The sequence below is a fragment of the Podarcis tiliguerta genome (assembly GCF_965153285.1).
Source record: "Podarcis tiliguerta genome assembly, chromosome: 3".
Lineage (NCBI taxonomy): Eukaryota > Metazoa > Chordata > Lepidosauria > Squamata > Lacertidae > Podarcis > Podarcis tiliguerta.
Window position 1 is genome coordinate 118391757 of NC_139536.1, and position 15441 is coordinate 118407197.

The following is a 15441-nucleotide window of genomic DNA, read 5'->3' on the forward strand; positions in this document are numbered from 1 at the left end:
CAGGGATTCCTGGGGAAAAGGAGGAGGAAGAAGGGCTGAGATCCATCTTGGCAGGGGAGAGGGAAGGTTGCCCACAATGCTTTGGGCCATACTGTAAGATCTGCACTTCCTCCCTGCAGGTGTAAACAGTTGTGCTGTTTCTTAAAGCACAACAGTCTCTGCCGTGATACACTTGGCATTTAACCCCCTGCTCCATTCCTTACAGCCATATGAAGTTCAAGGTTTAAGAATGTGTACGAGTTAATCCATTTCTTTTGGTAGGGACTTATGTCATCAAAAGAATGCAATGAATGAACATCAAAGTGCTAACCTTTTTTGTTTTGTTTTTCCTTCTTTGTATATAATGAATTCTGAATAAAAAATAAAGCACAGAACATTGGCAGAGAGGTTCAGTGATTTAGCATGTGGAAGTGAATCAAAGTAGATTAGCCTATAAGAACTCATGCAAAAAAAATGTTGAAAGGTATGAAAGGACTGGATGTTGGGGGGAAATATCATTTGTTATGTACTGAAGTTCTCACCCTGGGCCAGCAGGGGGATACTGTAGATAGTTTTTACTCAGGTCCACATATGCAAATAAGGGATCGAAAGTGATTTTTCAGTGATTGGATAGTTACAAAAAATGGTTACTGTTGCGTTCTAGTGGAGCTCTATATAAGCAGGCTGGCTGAACCCTTCAGTTCAGTTCCGTTCTGGCCTCTGAATAAACAAGATCTGTTTGGAGAATCGCTGTGTCGTCTGATATGTTCACCCACAACTTAATATCATTAAAGCTTCGTTTTTTAAAAATTAAATGTATTGGCTGGGGAATTTAAAGTGGTCATCTTACTGGCCAAAATAATACTTTCCTAAATTTTGGCTTTTTTACTAAAAATATAAATGTTGTATAATTTAAATGTTGTATTTGAGCTCTCCCCGCCACTTCCCTCTAAAAAGGAAAAACATCAGCCAATAACTCTGAAATAAAACATGAAATAAAACAAATAAATGCAAACTATTTTAAACAGAACTTGCACAAGGCACAGCAAAGTGGACTGTTTGATGACTCTCAAAGAACTAAATATTTCTAGTCTCTTTACCAAGATACATGTGAAACTGTATTTTAATCTACTGGCCATGTCTGTGCTGCTACACACACAGGGCTGCAATCTTCTGTTAAAGGAGCTTTGCTCTCGATGTCTACAGGAACAGGGCAGGAGGCACAAGCCTGCAGCATTCCGTTTTCCTGCTTTCTGTCTAAATGCAGTTCCCATTGTGCCAGGGGAGGTGTTCTAATTAACTTTGCTTTTTGCCAGGCCAACAGGCACAGCAAGAGAACAGCAGGAAATGAAAAGGAGGCTGTGCTTATACTTGCCAAAAAGAAGGAATGAGAGGAGTGGGTACAAACAAAGCGATTGGTTATGTGCCTAAGAGAAGGCTGTTACTTTTCAACCTATAAAGCACCTGCAAATTCTGCATGCCTAGCCCAGCCTCCTTGACTGGCTTTTCAATTAATTAATAATTGATTGGAAGGGATCCCAAGGGCCAATGTAGTCCAACCCCCTGCAAGCCGTCCCTGGGGAGGCTCAAACCACCAACCCTCTGGTTAACAGCCAGATGCACAGACCCATTGTGCCACCTGGCAGCAGGCAGGGCAGTGGAGGTGTTGCTGAAAGGTACACTCCTGTGGCCCTTTGTGCATGACTCTAGGCCATCTCTCGAGGCAGCAAAAATGGTCACCTAATGATTGATCACACAAACACTGCTGTGTTTATAAATGGCATCTCCTTGGAGAGCCAACATCCTGCTGTGTCCAGAAGCAAAGGAATGATGGATGTCTGAGGCTGCAACAACCTTGCTAGAGGATAACATTGCCTTCCTCCGCTGCACGTTTCCTGAAGAGTGAAATCCCTCAACCCAGCCCTGCTCAAGAAAACCTTTGCAGCCAAATTGCAGGGGTGAGGAAGGGGCGTCATGACCCAGATGCAGGGAACAGATACAACTCAAAGCTTCTCCAAGCTCATAGTTCAACTACTTAAGATTTAGGGGTGACCACCAACCTTGATGGCCTTCAAAGAGGACTAGACAAATTCATCGAGGACAAAGCTATCTACAGTCGCTAGTCATGATGTTGATTGACTGATTTCCTCCAAGGGGCTCCAAATCCCCATTTTATCCTCCCGACAACTGTGTGAGGTGGGCCAGGCTCAGAGGCAGTGACTGGCCTTGGGCTCCCTGGCTGAGGGGGGACTGAACACCATTGACTGGGAACCCTAAGCAGGAATTGGGTTGTGGCTCTGAGGTGTGGCTTGTGGGCTTCCCACAGGCATCTCTTTGACCACTGTGGAAACAACACCCTGCGCATGATGGGCCTTTGGTCGAATCCAAGAAGGCTCTTATGATGTCCTTTCATTATATTCTTAGTGCTAACAATATAGCAGAAAGATATTATTAAACTAATAATTGGAGGCGTCAAGGAGAAGAGCAACATGAAACGTGCATAACATCTTTATTAACTTTCATTCAGGTTTATCCAGGCATTTGATGGCTGAAATACATTGTTCCTGGCAACCTTGAAATTATTAGCTGTGAGAGTATGTGACCGGGTATGTGACATGGGTTTGGTTTTTTTAATATTCTCAATGTCTTAAAATATGTTTTAATTTTATTTTTAATTGTATTTTCCCCCACTTTGGTGTTTGGCTCCTTGGGCTCCTTTGGGAGGAAGGATGGGAAAGAGATTAATTAATAATAATGAATTATAAGGACTTCCACTTGTGGTTCAAGTCCTTAAAAATGCCTTTGTAATAAGAGCAACATGTTTAAATGTTCAATTTAAATAAAAGGGTTTTTTTTTAATATTTCTCTTTGGAAATATTGAAGGGGAGGGGCAGAGAGGGTACTAGTTTGTCTGCACCTTGGCCTCTCTTCTGCACCTGCACTCACCTATGTGAGAGATGCACTGAGGAAGGCTCTTAAGAGAGGGAGCATTTGTGCCTCTGTGACCAGCAGGCCAGATCCTTTTCCCCTCACAGGAAAACTTTGACAGGTTGGTGATCCTGCCCACCTGTCAATCGCATGCTATAATAACATCAGATGACAGAAACCTGTCAAAGTTCAAATAAGAAGCTCCGTGCAACCAACGATCATTTGATTGTCCGTACAGGAAGCAGATGAAGAGATGCTCACAAAAGCAGAGCAGCTTCTCCTCTGCGGGAATAGTTTGTATACAAAGTGCTGGAGGAAGTACTCTGAATACAGACTGCCTCCCTGGAAAGAAAGGAAAACAACAACTATAAATGGAGCATCTTTTCCCTTGAGTTGAATTGTGCTGAAGGAACCTTCTTCTTCTTCTTCTAGCCTGATGCACTAGGGAGTTCCCAAACAGGAATTCTATTAAGAGGAAAATACATAATTTAAACAAACAGAACCTCAGAACATTTGTTTTTTTGTACCCTCAAGGCAAACAGGAAATTTATTAGGCAAAGCAGGTTCTCAACAAAAAAGGAAGGATTGGTGCAAAAGAATAAGGAATACAATTCGTCTTGTGAAAATTCAGAGTAAGTCTACCAAAAATGAAGTGCCCTAAGCTTACAGCATCATGCAAAACAGCAAAATTCAGTGGCCCTGACCATCTTCTCTGGCTTAGTTCCACTTAATTAGTTCTGGAGGAAGTTGGCTTTGAGAACTATACAGTGGTACCTCGGGTTACATACACTTCAGGTTACATACGCTTCAAGTTACAGACTCCGCTAACCCAGAAATAGTACTTCAGATTAAGAACTTTGCTTCAGGATGAGAACAGAAATCATGTGGGAGCGCCGCAGTGGCAGCGGGAGGCCCCATTTGCTAAAGCGGTGTCTCAGGTTAAGAACAGTTTCAGGTTAAGAACAGACCTCCAGAACGAATTAAGTACGTAACCAGAGGTACCACTGTAGTGGATTTGTTATTCTACTGTAAAGGCTCTCCTTTGTTATAGCATTTTTTTAAAAATCCTTCACATTTGATGAGCTCTTGAAGAATTCTTCATTAATTCTTTCATGCTGGTCAGGACTACAATATTAATGAGAGATATTTTAGAAAAGAAAGTAGCTTTCAAACACTCTCAAATGCAAAGTACATGTGGAGTGGACTCTATCTGTATCCCTGAGCTTTGCAAGTTGGATTATATTGATTTAGGGTGTTCCTGATTTAATCATGCTTTCATCATGATTAAAACTAAATTTACAGCATCTCCTGAATGAAACACAAGATTATTGAAAAATGCCACCACTTCTCATCTGCAATACATTAAGACAAAAGTATATTAATGTATAGGAGAAATACCTGCAGTTATCCAATAATGAACCATCGTGAATAGCTTTTTATGGGCTTTTTTCCTTTCAGGGTTACCTCCATCTCAGAGCTTGTTCAATAAAGCCATTGAAATTCTAGAACAAGCTGGAAACACCAGGCCTTGGGGTGGGCTTGATAGGGTTAGGGCCAATGGCCTGAACAGCATCCCAGAGCTCCCAAGTGGGATGGGTGCTATGGCCTATGATGATGATGATGATTATGAAACAATTGCAGGGGGAAAATCATAACAGTCCCCCCCACTTTAAAAGGCCATCAATTGTTCAATAACCGAAGGTCTGGGTAATGTTTTCGCCTGGTGCCTAAAGGCATGCAATGATGGCGCCAAGTGAGCCTCTCTGAGGAGAGCATTTTACAAATGGGCCCATTCTCATGTGACCCCCCCAAACCTCTTAGGCAGGGGGGGGCATAGAGAAGGGCCTTGGGTGACAAGCACAGGGTCTGGGTCAGTCTGTATGGAGAGAGGCCATCCTTAAGGTATGCTGCCAAGGTATAAAAGGATGACAAGCGGCAGAAAGAGGAGAAGAGGTTTTGAGCTCACCTGGATGCTAACCAGAAGGGCTGGCCTAGCAGACAACACAGGGGCAAAGGAATCGTAGGTTGCCAGGGGTATGAGTGCGCCAAAAGAGTTGGAGGGTCCACAAAGGAACTGGGCTATTGGCCTATGTGCTGTGTCTTCTGATAGTGTGGGTTCTGAAAATGCTTTTCAGGACTTGAATGGGGCACCTCCAGCCTGAAAAGTATACCCTGCTCCACTCTTCTAGTTCTAGGGCTGCTCTTGCAACTGCTGTGCCCTGTTCTGTGGAGCCTGATACTGTGGAGCTCATTTTCTTTTGCCCCTTACCCAACTGTTTTTTATTATTATTATTATTATTATTATTGCTAGGCATTCAAAAGAAGAGTAGGGTCATGTTCTCTCTCACACACACACATCTCCTGCTTCCCTTTTCCACATCAAATGCAGCGCACTCCTGTGGGCTGTGTGCCAGGATGCAACTTTTGCAGCTTTTCCTTTGGGAATAGCTGTGAGGCCTTAGTTGTCAGTTAGAAGATTATTTGTGTTTTGACTGTTTGAGGAACAGGATTAGCAAACACAAAGAGGTAAAAAGGAGACTCTGGATTATGATTCTACGGTGTCACCTTAACAGGAATTATCTACACAGGAACAGATGGCAAGGAGAGGTTTGCAGGAGATACTACAAGCGCGCGCGCACACACACACACACACACACACTGGGATACACAAAAGGAAATGTGTCCTGCAAAGAGATTAGAATTGAGCCAACATGCCTGCAAGAGTTACAACCTTTAAAAGTTGCATTTTGGTTTGCCAAACACCCAAACAAAAAGATTGATAGTAACATCATTTTGTTAGCAACGCTTGAAGAGTTTAAACCTTGCTAGAGCTGGACCAGCGCTTCACCTGAGCCTGGCTTGCAATCCAAGCTCCCATGTTTCTCAGAAGCCTCCCACAAGGAGGAGAATAAACTTCTACATACTCGTTTCCAACTTCAATCACTTCCTGGGCAGAAGAGCTTTCCCTGTCCTAACCCCAAAATATTTAAAGGGTTTTTTTATTTTTGGACTTGCTTCTTTGTACATGACTCTCGGTATTTTATTTTTAGCATCTCTTATTGTCTGCAAGCATTTCTTTTGCCAAGGTTTGTGTTCTGTTCTGTTTTGCTCACTTGGCCAAGATTTCCATTTTCTGACAGCTGCCTTCTTGCCTCCTAAGAGCATCCTTGACTTTGCTTGTTACCTGTGCTGGCATCCTCTTGGGGCTTGGAGAGATTTTACTTTCCTTTTCAACTTCCTTTTTTCAGAATTTTTCTCTTTGGGAGTCAAATGTGACTGTGTTTGACTTTGCTGGCGATTGTCTTCTGTCATACATGCTTGGTTCAAGTTTAGTTCAAGTTTCCAAATCAGTTCCACAAATACTTCCATCTTGCACCAGATCCACTTCTGTGCTTACTTGTCCTCTGGAAGGTTCCCGGAGCAGCTCTTCTGGGGCATGCTCATTTAGATTGTAAGTTTATCATAACAGGAACACCCAGTCAATGTGAAGGCAGCTGGACTCAGCTTTTGCAACAACTCTTCTCTTTTGGACGCCTCTTTAACTTTATTCTCCACCTCAGGATTGTCTCTGGGGATTTGGGTCAGGGGGGTGATAGTGTATCCTCGAAATGGCTATTGCCACTAAAAACACTATGTGCTGGATTCTGCCCCTCTGGGATTTTAAAAAAAAATATTTTTATTAGGTTTTACAACAAATTTTAACATAATCACTACTGATAATATAATCACAAACTAAGTTTCAAAATATCCCCCACCCCACGACTTCCCCCAACTTCCCTTTCTGGTTTATAAGACATTTGCTTCTCTTGCACATTATCTTATTCCCTAATCTAGTCTGCCCCTCTGGGATTTCAAGCTGGTTTGACTCTGTCATCTTTCACGTATACGGTGACATCACCTCCAAGCCACCCTTCCTTGTCCTTTCCAGCATTTGCGTGCAAAGATGTGTCCCACGGGTTCTCCTCCTTAACCAGACCCCCCTTTTTTCTTTTTTGCCCACTGCTTGTAATGGTCCTTCTTTTTACCTATAAGCTGCCTTGAATGCCATCAGGGGGAAAGTCGGGGTATAAATTTATTGGTTGTTGTTGTTATGAAGCTTTAGTTACTTCCCATTTGCATGTATTAGTTCAATAAAATGCATGTACACCCTAACAATGAATATAAGGGCTAACAAAATGTCTGAATGATCAAAGGACTTATTGCTAATAATAATAAATGATAAATATAATGATAGACTAAACTGAGGTAAAATGGAAATGTAGCCTGTGAAGGAAATGCTCTGAACTGTATTGGACGTACTGTACTTATTGCAAGTTTGGGGATTGTGGAGTTAATTTGCTAAGACTGGCTTGTCTCGGGATCAAAGGTTCCTTAAAAGGTGTAATCAGGCCGGCCCACGCATGAAGCAGGTGAGGGGACCACCTCAGGCAGCAGATCCCGATATCAATCAATCTTCCTTCCTCCTTTTTCCTGATGTAGATCTTCTCTCACCCCTTCTTCTTTGGCAGGCAGGAAGAAGCCATTTTGGGGGCCACCTCGGGTGCCCAAATGTCTTGGGCCAGCCCTGGGTGTGATGGTGTCACCTAGGCATTATTTGCATTTTCCACAGAGCATTCAGAAAAAGTTTCACAGGCAGTAAAACTTGGCTTAGTTACAAAGTGGTAAAATTCCCTAAATTATTGGTGTAGGAACTCAAGAGTAGCTTGTGAGAGCCAGGCAGTCTGAGCTGGAGCAACCAGGTCAAACCTCTTTAGATGCCACATTTCTCAGGTAGACTAGAAGTTGGCCAAAAGGCTTCATTACCCATTCCTCCCAAAGTAAGGGGAAGTGACCTCACTAAGCCTAGCAGGACAGCTTACTATATGGTATTAACCCCTTAATGCATTAATTAGACTTAAGCACGTTGGTTATATATGGGGAGGAGGAAGAGGCTGAAAGGTAAAGAGGAACTGGCAGAAATTGCTTTCTTTCCCATTTCACTGATGGAAGCTTTGCTGGCAGCTGAGTTGGATATAAACCACAGAAGTTGACGGCAATATGGTGGCTCTGCTGGCATCAATCTATGGCATATTAACAAAATTAAGTTGGAAACATCTTGAAGCTTTCTGGCAGCGTACCATAGCAGGCCATTATTCTATTGGAAAATGAATGCTAATATATAGCTAAGGATTACAATGAGAAACAAAGGATGGGAATGAAGTATTTGTTTCTGATTGAATAGGTGAAATGTATGACAGACAGCAAGCTTTCACAAGTGTACAAACTTTGCTTTAATTTTAGAATAGGTTTGTTTTAAATGCTGATCACAATTTTGGGTTGAGTATATAGTTGGCAACCAGCTGTCTTCATTAAATGATGAGCTTGCACTGTTCTTCTGTATAATTTGGATCCCATCGGATTATAATAGCAGGAACATTAAAACTGCCACAGGGCATCAATCCAGTGAAGAACAATGAGAGTGCCATAGGTTCCCGCCCCCTAAACTGTTACAATTTTCAAAAGATTAATAAACATCTTCCACAAATTCTTTGGAAATGGGTCTGTGGAAATCATTCTCAAGTATTTTGTTCTTATGGTTCATGCACAGAAGCAAGGAGATATTTTCTCAGTTCCTCTTGGACCTCTGCTCCTCAGTTGTGTAACCTTTATTCATTACCTGGACAGCTTGACTGGCTCAGACAAAAGAGGCATTTTCTCAGCCCTCTTCTTTCAGCTTGGCTGCTGCTGCGAGTTAAAAGTATGTGATGGCCACAACAAGCAGAACGGAAAGAAGCAGTTTTCAGGCTAGACCAGCTAAGTCTTTGGGAGGATTCACTTTCTATTTCTCTCCATTTGGAGAACTGTCCATTTACACCTACTCTTTGCTTCCTGCAACTTAACCAATTCCTGATCCACAAGAGAATTTCTCCTCTTATTCCTTGACGGGAGTTTCCGGTTAGGTTCTTTGTCAAAAGTGTTTGAAAGTCCAAGAACTGGATCACCGCTATCTATATGCTTGTTGACACTCTCAAAGAACTCTTCATAGGTTTGTCCTGGCAGAAGCCATGCTGACTCTGCTGCAGTGAGCCTTGTTCTTCTATAAGACTGGTTATTTTACCTTTAACAATACTTTCCACCAGTTTTCCAGGGACAGCATTTTTGGTTGTTGGCAGCGAGTTTGTAATTTCTTCCAAATTCTCTGCGGACTTATCTCCCCCAATTAAATTCTAAATTATTTGAGAACAATGGACAATCAGCATACCAAGTATTGAGCTAGGGAAAACAATGACTGAAGAGTCTGTTTGGCCACCTGTTAGTGCTTCGTATAGGCTTGCCACTCTTTTTTTTTTTTGGCAACTAAGAGGGCATTGCTGTATGCCTGGGTGATGTATTACAATGAATGATGTCATTTCCTAGTGCTGTGTCAAAAGTTCGAAACTTAACTTTTTACCATATATGTAGAGCATGGGTAGGCAACCTAAGGTCCGGGGGCTGGATCCAGCCCAATCGCCTTCTAAATCCAGCCCGTGTATGGTCCAGGAATCAGCGTGTTTCTACATGAGCAGAATGTGCCCTTTTATTTAAAATACATCTCTGGGTTATTTCCCCTTCATGGATCACTGCCTTGCCGTGGCGAAGGGGCTTGAAGAACTCAGAGAAGCTATGGCCTATGCCGAGCAGGGCACCCAAAATGAACAGGTCACAGTGGAGAGTTTTGACCAAACGTGATCCACCTGGAGCAGGAACCGGCAAGCCACTCCAGTATCCCTGCCAAGAAAACTCCATGGACAAACAGGCATATAAAAGTTATGATGCTGGAAGATGAGCCCCTCAGGTCAGAAGGCGTCCAACATGCTACTGGGAAAGAGCGGAGGACAAGTACAAGTAGATCCAGAGCTGATGAAGCGGCTGGGCCAAAGCCGAAAGGACGCTCAGTTGCGGATATGCCTGGAAGCGAAAGGAAAGTCCAATGCTGTAAAGAAAAATATTGCATAGGAACCTGGAATGTAAGAACCATGAACCTGGGTAAGTTGGATGTGGTCAAAAATGAGATGGCAAGAATAAATATTGACATCCTGGGCATCAGTGAACTAAAATGGACGGGAATGGGCGAATTCAGTTCGGATGACCATCATATCTACTACTGTGGGCAAGAAACCCGCAAAAGAAATGGAGTGGCCCTCATAGTCAACAAAAGAGTGGCGAAAGCTGTATTGGGATGCAATCTCAAAAATGATAGAATGATCTCGATACGAATCCAAGGCAGACCTTTTAACATAACAATAATCCAAGTTTATGCACCAACTACTGGTGCTGAAGAAACTGAAATTGACCAATTCTATGAAGACTTACAACACCTTATAGAAGTGACACCAAAGAAGGATGTTCTTCTCATTATAGGGGATTGGAATGCTAAAGTAGGGAATCAAGAGATAAAAGGAACAACTGGCAAATTTGGTCTTGGAATTCAAAACGAAGCAGGGCAAAGGCTAATAGAGTTCTGTCAAGAGAACAAGCTGGTCATCACAAACACTCTTTTTCAACAACACAAGAGACGACTCTACACATGGACATCACCAGATGGGCAGCATCGAAATCAGATTGATTATATTCTCTGCAGCCAAAGATGGAGAAGCTCTATACAGTCAGCAAAAACAAGACCTGGAGCTGACTGTGGCTCGGATCATCAGCTTCTTATAGCAAAATTCAAGCTTAAACTGAATAAAGTAGGAAAAACCACTGGGCCGGTAAGATACAATCTAAGTCAAATCCCTTATGAATACACAGTGGAAGTGAGGAACAGGTTTAATTATTTAGATTTGGTGGACAGAGTGCCTGAAGAACTATGGATGGAGGCTCAAAACATTATACAGGAGGCAGCAACGAAAACCATCCCAATGAAAAGGAAATGCAAGAAAGCAAAGTGGCTGTCCAATGAGGCCTTACAAATAGCGGAGGAGAGAAGGCAAGCAAAATGCGAGGGAGATAGAGAAAGATACAGGAAATTGAATGCAGAATTCCAAAAAATAGCAAGAAGAGACAAGAAGGCCTTCTTAAATGAGCAATGCAAAGAAATAGAGGAAAACAACAGAATGGGAAGAACCAGAGATCTGTTAAAGAAAATTGGAGATATGAAAGGAACATTTCGTTCAAAGATTACATAATAAAGGACAAAAGTGGTAAGGACCTAACAGAAGCAGAAGACATCAAGAAGAGGTGGCAAGAATACACAGAGGAATTATACCAGAAAGATATGGATGTCTCGTACACCCCAGGTAGTGTGGTTGCTGACCTTGAGCCAGACATCCTGGAGAGTGAAGTCAAAGGGGCCTTAGAAAGCATTGCAAATAACAAGGCCAGTGGAAGTGATGGTATTCCAGCTGAACTATTTAAAATTTTAAAAGATGATGCTGTTAAGGTGCTACACTCAATATGCCAGCAAGTTTGGAAAACTCAGCAGTGGCCAGAGGATTGGAGAAGGTCAGTCTACATCCCAATCCCGAAGAAGGGCAGTGCTAAAGAATGCTCCAACTACCGCACAATTGCACTCATTTCACACGCTAGCAAGGTTATGCTTAAAATTCTTCAAGGAAGGCTCAAGGAGTATGTGGACCGAGAACTCCCAGAAGTGCAAGCTGGATTTAGAAGAGGCAGGGGAACCAGAGACCAAATTGCAAACATGCGCTGGATTATGGAGAAAGCTAGAGAGTTCCAGAAAGACATCTACTTCTGCTTCATTGACTATGCAAAAGCCTTTGACTGTGTCGATCACAGCAAACTATGGCAAGTTCTTAAAGAAATGGGAGTGCCTGATCACCTCATCTGTCTCCTGAGAAATCTCTATGTGGGACAAGAAGCTACAGTTAGAACTGGATATGGAACAACTGATTGGTTCAAAATTGGGAAAGGAGTACGACAAGGCTGTATTTTGTCTCCCTGCTTATTTAACTTATATGCAGAATTCATCATGCGAAAGGCTGGGCTGGATGAATCCCTAGCCGGAATTAAGATTGCCGGAAGAAATATCAACAACCTCAGATATCCAGATGACACAACCTTGATGGCAGAAAGTGAGGAGGAATTAAAAAACCTTTTATTGAGGGTGAAAGAGGAGAGCGCAAAATATGGTCTGAAGCTCAACATCAAAAAAACAAAGATCATGGCCACTGGTCCCATCACCTCCTGGCAAATAGAAGGGGAGGAAATGGAGGCAGTGAGAGATTTTACTTTTTTGGGCTCCATGATCACTGCAGATGGCGACAGCGGCCACGAAATTAAGAGACGCCTGCTTCTTGGAAGGAAAGCAATGGCAAACCTATACAGCATTTTAAAAAGTAGAGACATCACCTTGCCAACAAAGGTCCGTATAGTAAAAGCTATGGTTTTCCCAGTAGCGATGTATGGAAGTGAGAGCTGGACCATAAAGAAGGCTGATTGCCAAAGAATTGACGCTTTTGAATTATGGTGCTGGAGGAGACTCTTGAGAGTCCCATGGACTGCAAGAAGATCAAATGCATCCATTCTTAAGGAAATCAGCCCTGAGTGCTCACTGGAAGGACAGATTGTGAAGCTGAGGCTCCAATACTTTGGCCACCTCATGAGAAGAGAAGACTCCCTGGAAAAGACCCTGATGTTGGGAAAGATGGAGGGCACAAGGAGAAGGGGACGACAGAGGACGAGATGGTTGGACAATGTTCTCGAAGCTACAAACATGAATCTGACCAAACTGCGGGTGGCAGTGGAAGACAGGAGTGCCTGGCATGCTCTGGTCCATGGGGTCACGAAGAGTCGGACACGACTGAACGACTAAACAACAACAACTGGGTTATTTGTGGGGCATAGGAATTTGTTCATCCCCCCCCCCCCCAAAAAAATGTATAGTCCGGCCTCCCACAAGGTCTGAGGGACAGTGGACCGAACTCCTGCTGAAAAAGTTTGCTGACCCCTGATGTAGAGGAAGGGAGCAGAAAGCAGGTGGTGACAGCCACTATTTTCTGTGGGCTGGCAAAACATTTCCAATTTCAGTGTTGAAGGACTTCATTTGTAATGAACAGCAGAGGCTTCTCTTCATCCTCTTATTGCAACTGTTTTTGCGACCATAAGGAAGCTTGTCGGCTTCCCATAGGTATCTGGTGGGCCATGGTGAGAGCAGAATGCCTCTGGCCCAATGCAACAAGATCTTCTGGTGTCCTGAAGGTGTGCTGCAGAATTGCTAGCTTTTGGAAGAGTTCATGGCTATATCTGGCAGTCTCCTACAAAGGATGATGTGCATACAATACTATATCATCCCTCTTGTGAAGCATGCTCCTTTCAGCCTAAATGAATTTGTGCTTAATATGGTATGCACTGCTACATTTTAAATATAAGAGTGACAGTTTTCATAAATTAAGCCAACCCCAGAGTAGCAGCTGATCTGGGACAGCTACTTAAAGAAAACAGATCAACAAAAAAATTGCATAGCCTAGGTTGGAGAAAAGCAAGGACAACATCCTATTTTCGTAAGTCTGAATAACCCAAGTAACAGGGAGATGTGTGTGCAGAGCAAAGTACATTTACCTCTCAAAACACAATGCAATATAGTGTTTTGACTGCTGTACAAATTGAGCACACAAGGAATGCCAAAATCAGATATGTTTGGTTGCTATACTTATTTGATTAGTTGCATGACTGCCATGAGAAAGTTGTTGATACAAATAGCTAAAATGAATAAAGTAAAAGGCATTCTGCCTCCATTCACGTTGTTAGCGGATCCCACTGTCAGAGGACTGAGGCAGGATCAAGCTCTGCTCACAGCACTCTACCAGTGTCATGTACATTGATGATGCTGGAATACACACCATCTCTGAAAGTACAAAAATAAGACCAGACTTTGAGTATATCTGAACACAACGAATACAGCGCATTCTAATTTCTGTCACCAGGAACCCTCTAACTTTCTTTTGGGAATCTTTGGAATCAGGTAGGCTCCCAGATTTGGTTTAAACACAGAGCAGCACTAGAGAGAGAGAGAGAGAGAGAGAGAGAGAGAGAGAGAGAGAGAGAGAGAGAGAGAGAGAACCGCCCTTCAACTGTGCTGAGAAGCAAGTACTACAGCTACAACCACCACATAGAGGCACAAGCCAAAAGCAACCACAAGACTGCAAAAAATGTTTTGTGGTGTTTTTTTTAAGTTCTGATGAGGGGAGGGGATTGAATAACACATTGTGCACTAATTTGAAAGCGTGTCCACCTGTGTGTACAGACAACAGGGATAGTAGCTGCTGTTTTAGATTATATTGTTGTGTGAAATTGAGTATGACTGCAAACTGCTATGTACAAAATAACGCTGCAAAAAATTTATCCCAGTGTATTTCCAAGGCTATGTATTTCCAGGCTAGATACGGTACTCCTCTTCCTATCAGCAACTGCCTGAATCCTGTGTTCCCACAATACTACACAAAGGCACCAGTATTCCATTTTCTCATGTGTGAATGTAGTAGCTGCAAGGAAAGAGAGCCATTTTAACTTGTTCATAAAATATTTCAAGTTTGGGGTGAGAAATGAGGTAGCCAGATTTGCTGATGATACCCAGTTGATCAGGGTGGTTTAAACAAAAAGAGATTGTTAAGAACTCTAAAGGGATCTTTTCAAACGGAATGAAGGGGCAGTAAAATGGTAAATGCAATTCATTATAAACAAGAATAAAGTGATGCATGTCAGGGCAAAACAAAATCTCAATTTCATAAATACGTTCACAGAGTCTGAAATGGCCAGGAATGACACCTTGTGGCCACAGCGGAAAGCACAGTGAAAATGCTGACCCAGCATGTGGCAGCTGAGAAAACGCCTAGTTCCATTCCTGGGATCATTAGGAAAATACAAATGCTAACCGTAGGCTTGTTAATAGAAACCTATGGGCAGTGTTCAAAACTCCCATTGTTCTAGGTGCATTTTGAGACAGGGAATTTCTTCAGCGTGAGCAGTTTCTGAGCTTTGGGCGCAGTCCTGCGCCTAAGATTTCAGATTAAAACTATAGAGTGGAAGGAAAGGCGGACCTTTTTCTGCCTCCAGCTACTCTCTGAAGACTGGAGAAGAAACCTTCTTCAGATATTAGGGGGGTGGGCAGGGGTAGGACTAGACCATGTGAAAAATGAACATAATACTTTAACTGCAGTTCATTCATTTTCAGCTTTGTATTTTTGTTACAAAAAGTGTGCCTAGGCATTTCGTTGTTGTGCCCATAACCTAGGTTTAAGGTGCCATTTAGCTCCTAGTGTTCATTTATCAGTTTCTAGCATTGCCTATGTGGAGACCAGACTTGGAATACGGTGCAAAATTCTGGCTACCTCTCCACAAGGATATTGTAGATATTGTAGCCTCTGGGATACAAACCTGCCTCATTCACATCTGAAAATAAGGATAAGGATCTAGAAAACCCACTCTTCTGATTAGAATCAACATTTTGTTTAGTTACTTCTTGTGATCAATTAGTTTAAATAATACAAAAGAAAACTCACCCAAATCAATTTCACTTTATCAAAAATATCATGCTTGCTATTTAGGTGGAATGAATGG

At 42.5% G+C, this 15441-nt stretch overlaps 1 protein-coding gene across 1 annotated transcript in view; it reads right to left on the reverse strand.

Annotated features, from left to right (window-relative positions):
- The window catches only part of PTCHD4 (patched domain containing 4), a 39429-nt gene that overhangs the window by 5129 nt on the left and 18859 nt on the right, over window positions 1-15441 (reverse strand). The gene's annotated exons all lie outside the window — the stretch shown is intronic.